At 39.6% G+C, this 14,434-nt stretch overlaps 1 long non-coding RNA gene across 7 annotated transcripts in view; it reads right to left on the bottom strand.

Moving 5' to 3' along the window:
* The window catches only part of LOC103886190, a 206,121-nt gene that overhangs the window by 88,881 nt on the left and 102,806 nt on the right, over window positions 1–14,434 (bottom strand). For 4 of the 7 annotated variants that reach the window (XR_004184947.1, XR_004184946.1, XR_004184948.1 and 1 more), the window contains 3 exons: window positions 8,430–8,563; window positions 6,864–7,021; window positions 1,581–1,850 (listed from right to left, as the gene is read on the bottom strand). This is a non-coding gene — a long non-coding RNA (uncharacterized LOC103886190). Of the gene's footprint in view, window positions 1–1,580; window positions 1,851–6,863; window positions 7,022–8,315; window positions 8,564–14,434 lie in introns of all 7 variants that reach the window. The other 3 variants (XR_004184950.1, XR_004184951.1, XR_004184952.1) reach the window with 3 other exon arrangements.

Here is a 14,434-nt window from a genome sequence, read left to right on the forward strand (position 1 = left end):
TAGCAAAACCCCATCTCTACTAAAAATACAAAAATTAGCCAGGCATGGCAGCATGCACCTGTGGTCCCAGCTACTCAGGAGGCTGAGGCATGAGAATCGCTTGAACCCAGGAGGTGGAGGCTGCAGTGAGCCGAGATCGTGCCACTGCACTCTAGCCTGGCTGATGGAGTGAGACTCTGTCTCCAAAAAAAAAAAAAGAGAGAGAGAGAGAGAGAAAGAAAGAAATTATTTGCTATATAAGGATTGTTGTTAGGAGGAAATCAACACTATAACTGTTTGTTTCTGTCTTTGACCCTGGTTAAATTACTCTATATCCTGCCAGCATACCTGCTTGCTACTGATAGGGGTAGCACAACCTAGTAGTTATGAGCATGGATCCAAAGCTAGGGGCTGGTGTAAATCATGATCTGCCACTTACTAGCTACGTTTCTTACCTCTCTTACCTTGATTTCCTCATCTGTAAAAGGGGCTTATCATAGTTGTGAGGAGAATTAAGTGAACTAATATTTGTGCCTGGTATGCAGTAAGCACTATGTATGTTTTTGAAACAAATAAACGTTGTTGGAGTGAAACCACCCAACATATCTCTAATGCTGTTTTGTGACTAATGGATTAAGTGAGCACTTTGAAAATATATATATTACTTGAGTGATTAAATTGCCAAGCTTCCCATTTCATTTACATCTTATTTCCATTTCTAGTGAATCACTCCTTCTAAGCACAAGGTTGTGAAAGGAAATCTTCTACACTAATAATAGCATTACAAGCTACTATAACCAAGGCTTACTTACATGATATCACCAAAGCTCCAATAAATTTCTCAATTTAAATATTAAAGTAAAAATCAGTCAATGATCTATTAGCTGGAAATATCTGGGGTGAAAGAGTGATTACCACTAAAAAATAGATGGAAGTCATTGTTGCTTTTAGAGCCTAGAGAAATGCAAAGATCTGTTATTCTAGGTAATTTACTTACTCTCTCTGCCTCCTTTCTGGGCTGCTGGAAAGATTAAATGATTAATGTGTGAGAAGTGCTTAGAACAATGCCTGGCTCAAAGTAAGTAATCAGTAAATGCCAGTTCTTATGATCACAGGTATTCCGAATATAGGTTGTGGCGATCAGGAGTTATGATGACCATGGCAGGTGGCAATGCCCCAAAGTGCAGAAGATGTCAATTCCTCTTCCACATCCCCAGTCAACACGCACATTCCTCTCCACAACCAAGAGAAGTGGGCATTAAAGAAAGGAAGGGCAAGAGGAAAGGCAATTCTAAAAGATCACCAAGGTGTATGGTCTGAATTATTTGGACTAGTTCTGCTGTGATCTTAGCCAATTGACCCTCTGCCCTAATTTCCCTACCTGAAAAAAGAAGGCCAATTTATTAAGGGCTTTTTGATGCGTGGGTGAAAGAGGCTGTTAACACTCGAAAGTATTATAGATTAACAATCTTTCTAACCATTTTAAATATTAGCAAATGTTCCAGCTCACAAAGTGCCATGGTTTTAGTGGCCTGGAAAACGCTGCAATTTGTTCAAACATCAGTGGGTGTTATTTCTGGATGTTAATCAGTACCATTTACCTTGAGAACCTGGAAAATGTGTGGACTGTGCAAGTGCGCCATCTGCTGGTCCTGGAGACTCTGCGCCACAGGGCAGGGATGCTTGTCCAATGAGGCCGGCACAGGAGCTCCCTGGAGAGCAGCAAACCAGCCAAAGCTGTTCCCACCACCTCAGGTCCTGGTGCTGAATTATCACAGTGAACACGTTGCTTTCCCAAAGGCAGATGATGTGTTTGAGAGGGTATGTGTGTGATCTTTAAATAGTGTTGTTCTTTGTGCTTACATTATCATCTAGGAACAAAAGATAATTTATTGCATCTCTGAGATAGCATCTATTTCAAATGCCTCATTTTACACGTGAGAAAAAAATGTGGTCCAAGAGTCAGACAACTTTCCCAAGTTACTCAGCCAATAGTGGCAGGACAGGATCCCCAAAGCTCCTGCCTGGACACTTACTCTCACTACCTTGGAGAAGGTGAAGGAGGGCAGAGGAATCTGCCAAAACGAAGAAAACTTCCCAGCCAGTGTCCTCGGTCACTGTATACATCTTACTGACGTGGGCACTTTAGCCATAGTTTGCAAAGAGCTTTAACTTCTCTTTTTATACCCATATAAAAACTTTCACCTCTGGTTGTAGCCAAAAGCCAAAGCCCTTTTATGCCCTATTGCACTTATGAAAGGGGAAAAATACAAGTGAGGATACTTTATCTTGTGATTATTTTCACTTCCTGAAAAGCCAAAGATCTAGCAGTTTAATCACAAAGTCTGTCCTGTCATTCAGCAGCAGATGCCAACCTCTTCCCTGGCAGCCACCAGAATAGACACAAGAACCCAACAGGTCAGAAAGTCTACACTCTTATTTCTCTACCAGAGAGAAGTCTCTCTTACCTTATACAGGCCAACTATTGTTTTTTCATTGGTCTTAGTCTAATACTGACATATTTGCCTGGGTCACCTGCCAGTCAACCAGAAGCGCTCATTCAGCCGTGGTGTGGGTACAGAGAAACTCTAGTGCTATCCAACAGAGGGCAGTAGTGCACAGACACATAACCACCCTGCTCAGCTCTCTCCTATCAGAAAAAAAGGGGGTGGGGGGCACAGGTGCATATTCTTGCTGCTCTGACTGTGTTCTGAGAGTGGAGCCAAACATTTTTCAGACGCCAAAATCAATCTTAAAAGTCAATGATCTGACAAGGACAAATATTAATCACTAATTCCTGTTTCCCCCACTTCACGATGCTCAGCTTCGTACTCTGCCCCTGAGCCTCCCAAACCAAAGTTCTTTTACCACGTGACAGAGACACAAGCCTTGGATCCATCTGAAAACAAGGCTGACAAGTTTCTCACCACCTAGCAACACAAAAAACTCTAAACACAATCCAAAGAATCCCCAAGGGAAACAGCTTCAAGAATCTTGAAAATCATACCTATTTTTGTTTGTAATGTGTGAAATTATTACAAGTATGTTCACCAAGAGGACTATTGATGGATGACTCACAATTTAGCTAAATTCAATGAACCACACACTGTGCCTATCCCAGTAGGTGACTCATGCATTTTTTATTTCAAGTATCAAGTGTTTGCCAAAAACAGTATTTAGAAAAAGTAATGAAAATTGTTCTGAAAGAGCTTATGAATAGGGTAGGACTACCCACCGACAGCCTCATTTGTGCTCTGACCACTTACATGGGATTTGGTGGGTCTGCTAGAGCAGTGCTCGACAGAGAGTGCGCTCCCCACAGCAACGCTGGCAGGCGGAGGGCAGGCTCTGCAACTCACCACGCGTGGTTATCTCCCTCAAACCCACATCTCAGCAAGGACTCTAAAGCCCAGTGATGTATATGTGTTGGGGGGGGTGGGTACATATAGGTTTTGCTAAAACAGATTAAAAATAAATGCATACATACATTCAATTCCTGTTTGTCTTCTATTGAGCTTACCATTTCTCCCCCTACCTTTTGTAATTTAAGAAATCTAATTATCAGAGAAAAATGGAGGGAACGAAAGGTCACTGAGCAGAAATAATGAAAATGATTGCTGGTGAGGAACAGTTGAGGGGTGTAGACTTTATTCTGACCACTAGTGTTTTCACGTGCACCTGCTACTAGGCTATTCACAAAACCCTCGGTAAGATTCCCCCTTTCTCAGCCTGCTTCTCTGACCAGTCAAAGGAAAAGTTTTTAGATCCCACTGACTTCCAAAAAAACCCTCAAGTTCACTGACCACCTAATAATACCCTTGTAAAGCTCAGAAAGACATTACTGCCTACTGATTTGGATGTTTTCATAAATATTTACAGCTTTGCGGTATTTCAAGGGGAAAGGATTTTCACACTTACAAATGCCTTTTCAAAGGATGTGAGGATGAGACAGAGTTCCCAGTGCTGTTAGTATTTATTGCTAAAGCTTACTCTTCTTTTAAATCACAAACAGTGACCATTTTTCAGGTTATGTGTTGACTTTTTAGTTTGCTGATCATTGCAGGCAAATTATGATGAAGTGTACACTTTCCTTTAAGGTCCCAGGAGACTTTCCTCCCCCCACGCATTGTGGACATTGCTTCTTTCATAAGCAGGTTCTAAAAAATAAGTGCAGGAGGAACTTAGTTGGCTGACCCAATGCTTTGCATTATATGGTCACTCCTTATAGGTTTCTGATCTCTTGTTGCTTAGCAACATCTACACAGATATAATTTCCATCCAGTAGTGAAATCAAGTATTTTTGGCCTCTGTCAACATCAAGATAAGCTGATATCTAGAGACCCCACACAGCCAAGGATACTTGTTGCTATTTTAAGAGATAGAAGAGGCTCTCTTCTTCTTGCATGCCTCTTCTCTCTTCTGTTTATTAATTGCTGCATAACAAACTACCCCCAAAACATAATGCCCTTAAAAAACTCCTCATACAGTCTGTAGTTTGCCAAGGCTCGGCTGGATGGCTATGACATTTGATCCTTCATGCAACTGCAGTAAGATGGCAGCAGGAGCTAGAGTCTTCTCAAAGCCAGACTAGGCTGGACATCCAAGATGGCTTCTTCCCTCAAGTGACTGGTGCCTAGGCTGGGATGGCTGGAGCAGCTGGAGACTGGGCGGACATCTCCCTTGCCACAGGGCTAGCTTGGACTTCACAGCACTGGCTCGCAGGAGGCAGGGTGGGTGGAAGAGGCTATGGGACTGATCCACTCATGGGAAGGGATATGTTATCACTGAGCCTTGTTAAGAATTGCTTGTGCATGCTGATAATAAAAGGAAGACCAACTTTTAGTTGGTTTTAGCATACTTTTTAAATTCTTTATAGACAATGCATCCCTTTAATCTCTGTACTTTTAAGTGGACCATTCCCACTGCCCCCAGCCTTGGTACACCACTGCCTCACAGCATGGCTGTTCCAGAGAGTTGGACTTGTTGCCTCATGACTAGCCTCCCCCAGAGCCTTCCAGGAAGAAAGGCAAAATCTGTGAGCCTTCTTATGGCCTCGCCTCAGAAGCCATATAGCACTGCATCCCCAGCACTGTGTGGGGGCAAAAGCAAGTTGGGAGGACCATCCTAGATTCATGGGGAGAAGATCAAACAAGTATGAGTGCTGGAAAGGAGGCTTCCCTGTGTGCCATCTTTGGAGATGAGTGACCACATTCTCCATTACCATTTGCTCCATGTGGTTCAGAACCACATGATGATTTAACCAAAGCTGGGGTTGACTACACTTCAACTAACTGGAACCTACTACAATAGTAAGTGACTTTGCTGAAAGAGATTTTGAATTCAGAATTTCACTGAGCCTCAGGATCCTCTGATTGAATTTTCCTTAACCATTTCTTGCTGAAATAACAGAACTTCTGGTACATAGGGCTGGCCTACTGCCATGACTTCTGAGTCAATCAATTTAACTCATCTTAGCCTCAGGCCAAAATTCTCACAAATGGCTATATTCATACTCAATTCCATTTCTCACGTGTACTCATCTGACCAATTGGGAACTTTCCAGAGCCAGCTCTAGAGTCATAATTCAAAACTCTTCACAGAGGTCCTAGTCCAGCTGTGAATAGAATCTTCAGGTTTCCTGAACCCACAAACTATAGCCAACCTGGATGTCAAGACCCTACAGGCTTAACTATTTCTTAAAATAGCAATAGCAAGCCCTTCTTATGAGCCAGACACTGTTCTCTGCTTTACTAATAGTAACTCATCTAAAACTCATAACAACACTATGGGTAGTAACCATTATTATTCTTATTTACAGATGAGGAAACTAAGACCCAAAGAGGTTAAGGAATGTGTCTTAGATTCCAAAGATAGCAAGTAGAAGAAACATTACAGTCAGATTCCAGAACCCAAGCTCTTAATCATCACGGAATGATACTTCATAAGTTGTACAGTCAGTATGGCTGGCAATAAAGGACATTTATATAATTATGCACCATATCCTTGAAAAAAGTTCTTTTAGTCAACAATTACATCAGCCAAATGTCTTAGACATTGTTTTAGTCCATTCAGGCTGCTATCACAAAATACTATAAAAGGGCTGGCTTATAACAACAGGAATTTCTCACAGTTCTGGAGGCTGGGATGTCCAAGGTCAAGGGACTGGCAGATTCAGTGTCTGCTGATGGTCTGCTTCCTGGTTCATAGATAGCACATTCTCACCACGTCCTCACACGGTGGAAGGGATGAATGAGTTCCCTTGGGCCTATTGTACAAGATTGCTAATCCCATTCACAAGGATTCTACCCTCACAACCCAATAACCTCCCAAAAGGCCCCACCTCCTAATATTATCACCTTGAGGGATAGAATTTCCACATATAAATTTGTAGGGGAGGAGACACAAATATTCAGACCATAGCAGACGTACTAAGGGATACTAATGATATGATTTGCTCCCTCAACACAAAGAGTTCAATATGTTCTGGGAGAGGCAAGACTAACACCCAAACAGTAAATGAACAGTATCAGATGCTACCATATGTAAATAAGACCTGAACTGTGTGGTGATTTAGACTGCAATATTCAGCTGAGGTCAGAAAAGATATTGTGATGCTGGACACAGCACTTTTCCATTCAGCCAGATCACAAAACTCGTATTTTTTTTTCACACATGCAATGTCATTCATGCCTTATGGTCTCTGTATAATGACATGATTAATACAGAGTGGTCCACTGAAAATCAGATCCATGGCATTACACAGCAGCCTGCCTTCAGTTGACTTTCCTCACGAAGAGGCTATCCCTCTGTACTCTTAGGATGCCATGAAGCAATAACAAAGATGAATTGGTTTTTTCGATGTTTTCACAGGGGGCATGACTTACTGTCCCAGAGAGCAGGTTTCTTGCAGAGGAAAAGCTGAGCCCTCCATTGATTCCTTTACTGAGGCAGAAGTGTGGATTGTCTCAGGGAATAAAGCACCCTAAGGGCTATCATATTCCAAGCTCCAAATCTGGCTCTTGCCTTAGGCTGGTCACTTAATCTGCAGACAGAGCAAAAAACTAAGGGTAAAGAACTTACAGGTAAATAACAACATTCAAAACATATTTTTCTGTGGTACAAAAATACTAAACAGACACTGCATTTGGGTGAAAACTATCCTTCAAGAGAACTGACCTATTCAAATATATCTACTTAACGGAATATTCTGGGTTCAGAACTGAGTGTGTTTTAAATTAAGACCCATATTTTTACTAATGAAGCACAAACTGAAAAAAACAGCATTGGGAAGAGAAAAATCAGATGTGCAGCATGCAAGAAGACTGCTTTGCTGCCTCTGCGGGGGAAATAAAGTTATGAGCATCATGCTAAAATTCAGTTAATTCATTCCTATCACATCTAATAGGACTACTTGAAGAGAAATCACAAAGTGTCAGCAAATAATGATTCTTACTTCAATGGTAAATAAATACCTGTCACAATGATATTAAATTGCTCAAGACTAGACTCTGAGAGCATAAGTTGTTGCAGATCTTAAACTTTGAGCAAGAGCATATTTCAAAGAAATACCTTCTTTTAGGAGGAGATTTAAAAAGAATCAGTTATATTAACTGAGACTTCCTTAAAAATGAATTCAGCAAATGCTGCTTATTGTTCTCTGAATATCTGATTAGCACGGACAGTTAATAGTCAAAATTCAAAATTCATCAACAGATTTTTATGACAACAGCTATCTTAACAGCAGATCTTTTAACATTATATCTTCAATGGCTTTTATGAAAATCCCCAGTTACTGAAAAATATATACTATTTTTCATGAGATTAATTTAACAAAAGTCTATCTCAAAATTTTTGAAACATTAAAAGCTTTCTCACAAAGAAATCAGAATAGACCTGTTGCAAGAACAGATAAAAAAATCTATAAGATCACCTAACCTATTAAAACAATTATGTAATTGAATAATTTCTTAGTATAATAAACAAAATTATGTGTTCTTGATGCCATTAATGGTGTCAGCCCAATTAATTAACACTAGATACTATAGGGAAAACAATCTATTTATATTTAAATTTTATAAAAGAACAAAAATATTTTTATTTAAAATTCCCAATAAATACCACACACCAATGGTCTTAACTGACCTAGTTTTAGTTAAAAGTAAAAACTACACTTAGGTTCAACCACAGAAAAGAAGAGGCCACTTTTCTAGATTAATTATTATGCTTCAATTATCTGGGAGCCATTAGTTCAGCTCTCATAATTCTAGGAAAGAGTTCTATCACCGTGTCACAGAAATCTTAAATTATATTCTAGTCCACGCTTAGAATTGTCTTACTGTCTCTTCCATACTTTTAAAAGCTGCATTCAACACTTGTCTTTGTGGTCTTTTGCTAAGGATCCGGGAGGCCCACAGGTCTGAACAAACACATTGTGGTCTTCCAACTGGTACCTGGCTTCTGCTACTGGATCTGCCAAGTGACTCCTCCCGTGACTCTGGAAGCCTTGAAAAACTTGGCATCATTCCTTCATCGTAGATTAACAATAACTTTATCCATCTTCTTTCCCACAACTATGGGAAAGGCTCTGAAAAAAAAACAGAAATCATAACTTTGTACCTAATTTGTGATTTTTTTGTAGAAGGAAGTAAAGTTCTCTAGGAAAATTAAAGTAGAGATTGCACAATCTTTAAAATACTAATGATCATAATCTCAACAATCTCTTTGCTGTATTAAAAAACTTACAGGAATTTATAATAACCTCAAACTGGAAACAACTTAAATGTCCATCAACAGGAAAGTAGATTCATACAATGGAATATTATTCGAGCATAAAAAGTATGAACTACTAATACATAAAACAACATGGACAAATCTCAAAAACATTATGCTGAATGAAAGAAGCCAGACTCATAAGAGTACTCATTGTATAATTCCATTCCTATGAAAGCCAAATACAGGTAAATGAATCTATGGAGCTAGAAATGAAATCATGGTTGCAGAATTAGGGTAATTTACTAGAAAATTGCACAAGGAAAATGGCAGAGGGTGGAAATGTTCCATATCTTTTTAAGGGGTGATATTACACAAGTATATATAATTATCAAAAATGTGAGCACTTAAAATCTGTGCATTTTATTGTATGTTACTTATATGTATGTTAATAAAAGAATCTTAGCAAAATGCTAAGTGGGAGCTGGAGAAGTAAAGATCTGGGAGGGAGAATTTGACATTTCTGAAGAGTTGCTAGTCGATATGAGAAGCCCCTATAGTACTTCAGGCCACAAAGCGGTTCAACAAAGGGGAAGCTGGGGGGAATCTATGGGAAGCTGTTTCCTCTGTGGGTCTCTAGCAAGGTGCCAGTCAGGAGGAGAAGTTGAACACGGGGCAAAGAAGAGTGAGGGCTTGCTAGCAACCACCTCTCTGAGTTTGTCTCCCATCCAATCTCCATGCCTTTAAGAGAGTAACAGGTGCTGTTCACTTCCACCTTCCAAATGTCCCACTAATTCCTCTTTTGGCCAATTCTCACTTAGAATCCTACAGGAAAGGATTCTGGGAAACATAGTTCTAAGTTTTACCCAGTTAACCTGGTACTGGTACAAACTACCATGATAGTATTTCTTTGTATGGCTTTACCGTAATTTAATCAGTCACCTATTGATGAGCACTTGGGTTGTTACTGAGCTTTTGCTATCACAAATGGTGTTGCAGTGAATAGCCCTGTCAATTCCCTCCCTCCACACAGGCAGGAAGGCATCTGTAGAATACAACCCAGGTGAGGATTGGTCCAACTTGATCCAAATGTCCATACCTAGTCCCCCAAAATTGGACCCAGCCTTGTGGGTGCTGACTGTAAGAGTCAGAGAGCAGTTACTGTGGCTTACTCTGTAGGTATTATGTTGGCACTATGTATATAGTACACAGTATATACTATGACTACTAGGTAATTTTGGCTTCCCCAAAATTACACCATTCAAGTAAAGGAAAACAGTTCCCAAAAGCAAAATAAACAGTTTTTATAGATTGGGGTTTTTCACCCTCAGTGCTGTTGACATTTAGAGCTAAATAATTCTTTGTTATCACAAAAAAAATATCCTCTGAAAGGTAAACTCATACGTACACCACCACCCACCAATTGAGAACCACTGGAAAAACAACAGATTTTAAAATCTAGAAGTAGAGCTAAGTCATTTTGTATAATAGAGAAAGAAAGGACTGGGGTTTGGGGGTGATAACATACGTAAAACGGGGACTGAGCATGGTGGCTCACTACTGTAATCCCAGCACTTTGGGAGGCCAAGGAGGGCAGATCACTTCAGGCCAAGAGTTCAAGGCCAGCCTGGTCAATATGGCAAAACCCCCTATATTAAAACTACAAAAATAAGCCAGGAGTACTGGCAGGCACCTGTAATTCTAGCTACTTGGGAGGCTGAGGCAGTAGAATCGCTTGAACCCGGAGACGGAGGTTGCAGTGAGCTGAGATCGCACCACTGAACTCCAGCCTGGGCAAGAGAGGGAGACTCTGCCTCAAAAAAAGTGGAGGGGTGGGGGTTAAGAATATTAAACAAGGAAAAACGTAATTGAGAGAAGGAGTCAGAGAGAAAACAGCTCACAAGATAGGAAAGTAATATTGGACGTTGGAATGTGTCCAAAGAGGATCTATTTTTAAATTTTTGACATTTTAATTTTCCCTCAGGGTCTAAGAACAATCATTTCAAACATTGTGTTAATTTTTTTCCTAATTTTAATTATTTTCCTTATCCTCAGATCTTCAGGAAAAGTTCTCTACATATAACCACCTTATCTATGTTACTGGTACATTGAGGAGGTGTCCAGAGACAAAGAGACAAGATGGCAAACGCATGGACAAGATGCTATGAGGGAGTGGGATTCAGAAGAATGTCCCAGAACACACCACCACTGGGAATCCACAGAAATACTGGGGAAAAGGCACAGTGGACTTCCCACTTTCCGTGGATGGGGTCTTCACCCATTTTAAGAGGCTATTAAAGGAAAAATTGACTGCAGGAGGCAGGTCAACTTGGAAACATGGGATATATTTTTTTTAATTTTAGTCATGGAGATATGGGAGGATGCATAGAGGCCTGGTATATAACTAAGAGCAGGGACTCCGGAGTCAGAGGGTCTGTGTTGGAATCCCAACTTTGCTATAGCCATGTGCTTTTGTGCAAGTTATTAAAGCCTCTGAGACTCCATTTCCTTCTCTGTAAATAGGGAAATAATAATACCTACCTCATAGGGTTGTCAAGAGGAGTAAATGAAGCACAATTGTAAAGTGGATGGACAAGAGCTTAGTGTATACAAATTGCTGTACAAGGGCTTGTTAAATCATATAAATAAATATGCATCAAAATGTTAACAGTGATTCTTTTGAGGAATATTATTATGGGAGTTTTGAATTAAATTTAATATTCACCTCTGAATTGTTTAAATTTCCTACAAAGAGAATGTACTAATTATAAAATCAGGAAAATATAATAAAAAGATTCCCATTTAGGAAGAAATGCAAAGTATCCATGAGAATCTTCATGATAAGCATCAGAAGCAAATTCTTTTCTACAACAAATGATAACAATCTACTGATTATAAAGTTTTCTCTTAAAATATAACCCCTATGTTTTAAAGAAGTTCAAATCTGGACATGTGTCCAGCTCAAGATTCAACTTATCTATCATCAGAAGACAAGTAAGACTAATGAACACATTTGTTCAGGCTCTGGTTCAATGATAAGAGTCTATTACCTTCATAGGACTCATTAGTGTCTGTCTGTAAGAGAGAATATGCTTGAATCATACAAATCTTGCATTTCTTAAACAGGGACCAGGTTCATTCATTATGGGTGAATAATTAAAACTGCTGTAGCTGTGTCTTTAATAAGAGTATCATACATCTATAACTATTATAGATCTATAATAGAATTATCAATAAATAGGACTCTGCCCTCTTATTTACACTTGGAAACAATAGCAATGTGCATACTGCATGCAAAATGCTCACACTGGAGGAACTTTAAAAATCACAATGTAACTCAGCTACATCTCTTACATTTTTACACAGGTTAAACTTGGTTTAACATAAAATCTACAAATATGTGTTACACTTTCATGCTGTGTAAGAACCGTATTCAGAGATTCCCAGGATTTAAAGGCATGCATGCTATTGTTCTTGCCTCCTGGGTGGCTTGCAGTCTACTTGTGAGGACCACACGTGTTCCTTGGCTGGTGGGGGCAGACAGGAGGGAGGAGTAGGAAAGGGACTTGTATTAGGAGACACTCAAATCTTCTTCTGCACCTACTGCAAATACCATCTGTCAGCCTATCCTTTCCCTCTTCTGTAACTCAGGCTAATCAATTACAAAAGCAGTAATAGACCCACCACACAGACAAGTGTAGGGCCCAGGAAACACTGGCAGTTTTGTTTTCCAAGAAGTAGATAGTGCAAGACCCCTGCAGCTTACATGATGGGACTATAGAACATCTAGCATAGAAGTCCCAACCTGCTATAACCAATAGAGGGGCAAGGAGAATTAAAGCAAGGATAGGGTGCTACTCCAAACTATTTTATGGACCAACGCACTGGGAGTCCTTGCCCAGCCACGGGCCTCCATCTTTTAGCAAATGTATTCCTCCCTCGTGTTGGAATTAATTTCCACCTTCCCAACTCCAACCACGTGCTTACAGGAAAATGTGGCATGTTCTTATATGATCCTGACCTTCTAGTCACAGCTGGCAACCAAGGCTGAGCAACCACCTGACCCAGCCAACCAGAGTTCTCCCTTAACTTTTTTTAAAAAATGGATCTGGGAGAGTCAGTCTGTCTCTCTGATAGAAGAAGCTGTAAAAGGGGAACTCCCATGTAAGGTGTCAACAACCCTATTAACTGCCAAGTGGACAAACCTGGTCTGCAGTGGGAGAAAATAGAGCCAGCACCAGAAGAAGTAGAAACCAAAAAGAGAGACAAAGTCCTGACAAGCTGGTTCCTGGTTCGAGGGTTCCTGAGGCCCCGCTGCATTCCTTCCTGCTCGGCTGGTGACTTGGTCGTCCTGCTCTTCTTTCAGTCGTGTCTACTACCCCAAGACCCTTCCATTAAATATCCCTTTTGCCTAAATGAGTTAAATATGGACTTCTGACACTTATCTAACATCTAGTAACTCAAATTAGTTTTTCTCAACCCAAATAAACTATGGAATAATCCTTAAATATGGCTTGGGTACAGACAGCATATTTCTTTACAAAACAAATTCAGTGCTATGTTGATATTCTATTAGATTGATTGTTGTAATGGATTTCTCTAATTTGCAGAGATTTCATACCAAATTTGTATGACAGATTTTTATTACTGAATTATTAGATTACCTTGAAGGACAGACCTTTGTATCTGTATTTTCTCTTCTTTCTTTTCAATGATATTGTCTTATATTTGGTGGCAAGCAAAAACCTCAGGAACAACTTGGTAGACTTCATTTTCCAAGTATAAATTGTCCTGTGTATACATTACTCTTGGTCATATTTCATGAGGTTATAGTGTTTTAGAACTGGAAGGAATTTCATTATCTTTATAAACCTTTTGTTAGAAGCCAACTGGAGTCTGATAAAAATCTTGAAGAATCAAATAAGTATATATTCAATCAATACAACCTCTTTAGAACACTTCTAAATTACTACTGCCAGTCCAAAAAACAATAATACTATTTTCAATATTAATACTTACATTCAGTTTGGGAACCTTAATATCCCTTCTTTCTCAGTCCTTTAAGACAGAGACCAATCTGCCTTACTATAAAAGGAACAATAACAATATTAAAACAAATTGGTAGCATAAATAAAAACCATACAACCTCATTACCTTTGTGGAGTAAGTGATTACAGCGCTGCTGGTTACCTGCAGAGGCAAAATGCTACCAGCGGCAATTTTGGTGAATTAACTGGGGTTTATTGGCATACTGTCAGGAATTTAGAATGACTCATGGAATGAGTGTTAATGGAGTGAAACCTTCATTCCATCTACTTGGTAAATGGCAAGGCAGTCTAATTGTTTTTCCCTAAAGCAACACAACAATCAGATATTTAGACAGCGCATTACTTCCTTTCCTACTGGAAGAAACAGGAGTCATGAGACAAGAGAAGCGATCTAAAAAGCACCGAGATTTTTCTTTGAGTTTTATTAGATTTGCTGAACCTGCACTACATGTCTGAAACGCAGGACTGAACAAAAACGACTGCATTTCTAAGGTAAGCACAGTATCCAAGGGAGAAACTTTACGTTAATAAACAAATGTTACTGAGTACCCACTGTGGACTAAGCTCTGTGCTAGATACTTCTCAATTGTATTACCTAATAAGAAAGCAACTATGAAAAAAAAAGTATGAGACCATAATTAAAACTAGTTTGTAGAGTGCTCATATCACGGAAGTACCTAAGTCATACAACCCGTTAC

This window comes from Papio anubis, chromosome 7 (assembly GCF_008728515.1).
Source record: "Papio anubis isolate 15944 chromosome 7, Panubis1.0, whole genome shotgun sequence".
Classification (NCBI taxonomy): domain Eukaryota; kingdom Metazoa; phylum Chordata; class Mammalia; order Primates; family Cercopithecidae; genus Papio; species Papio anubis.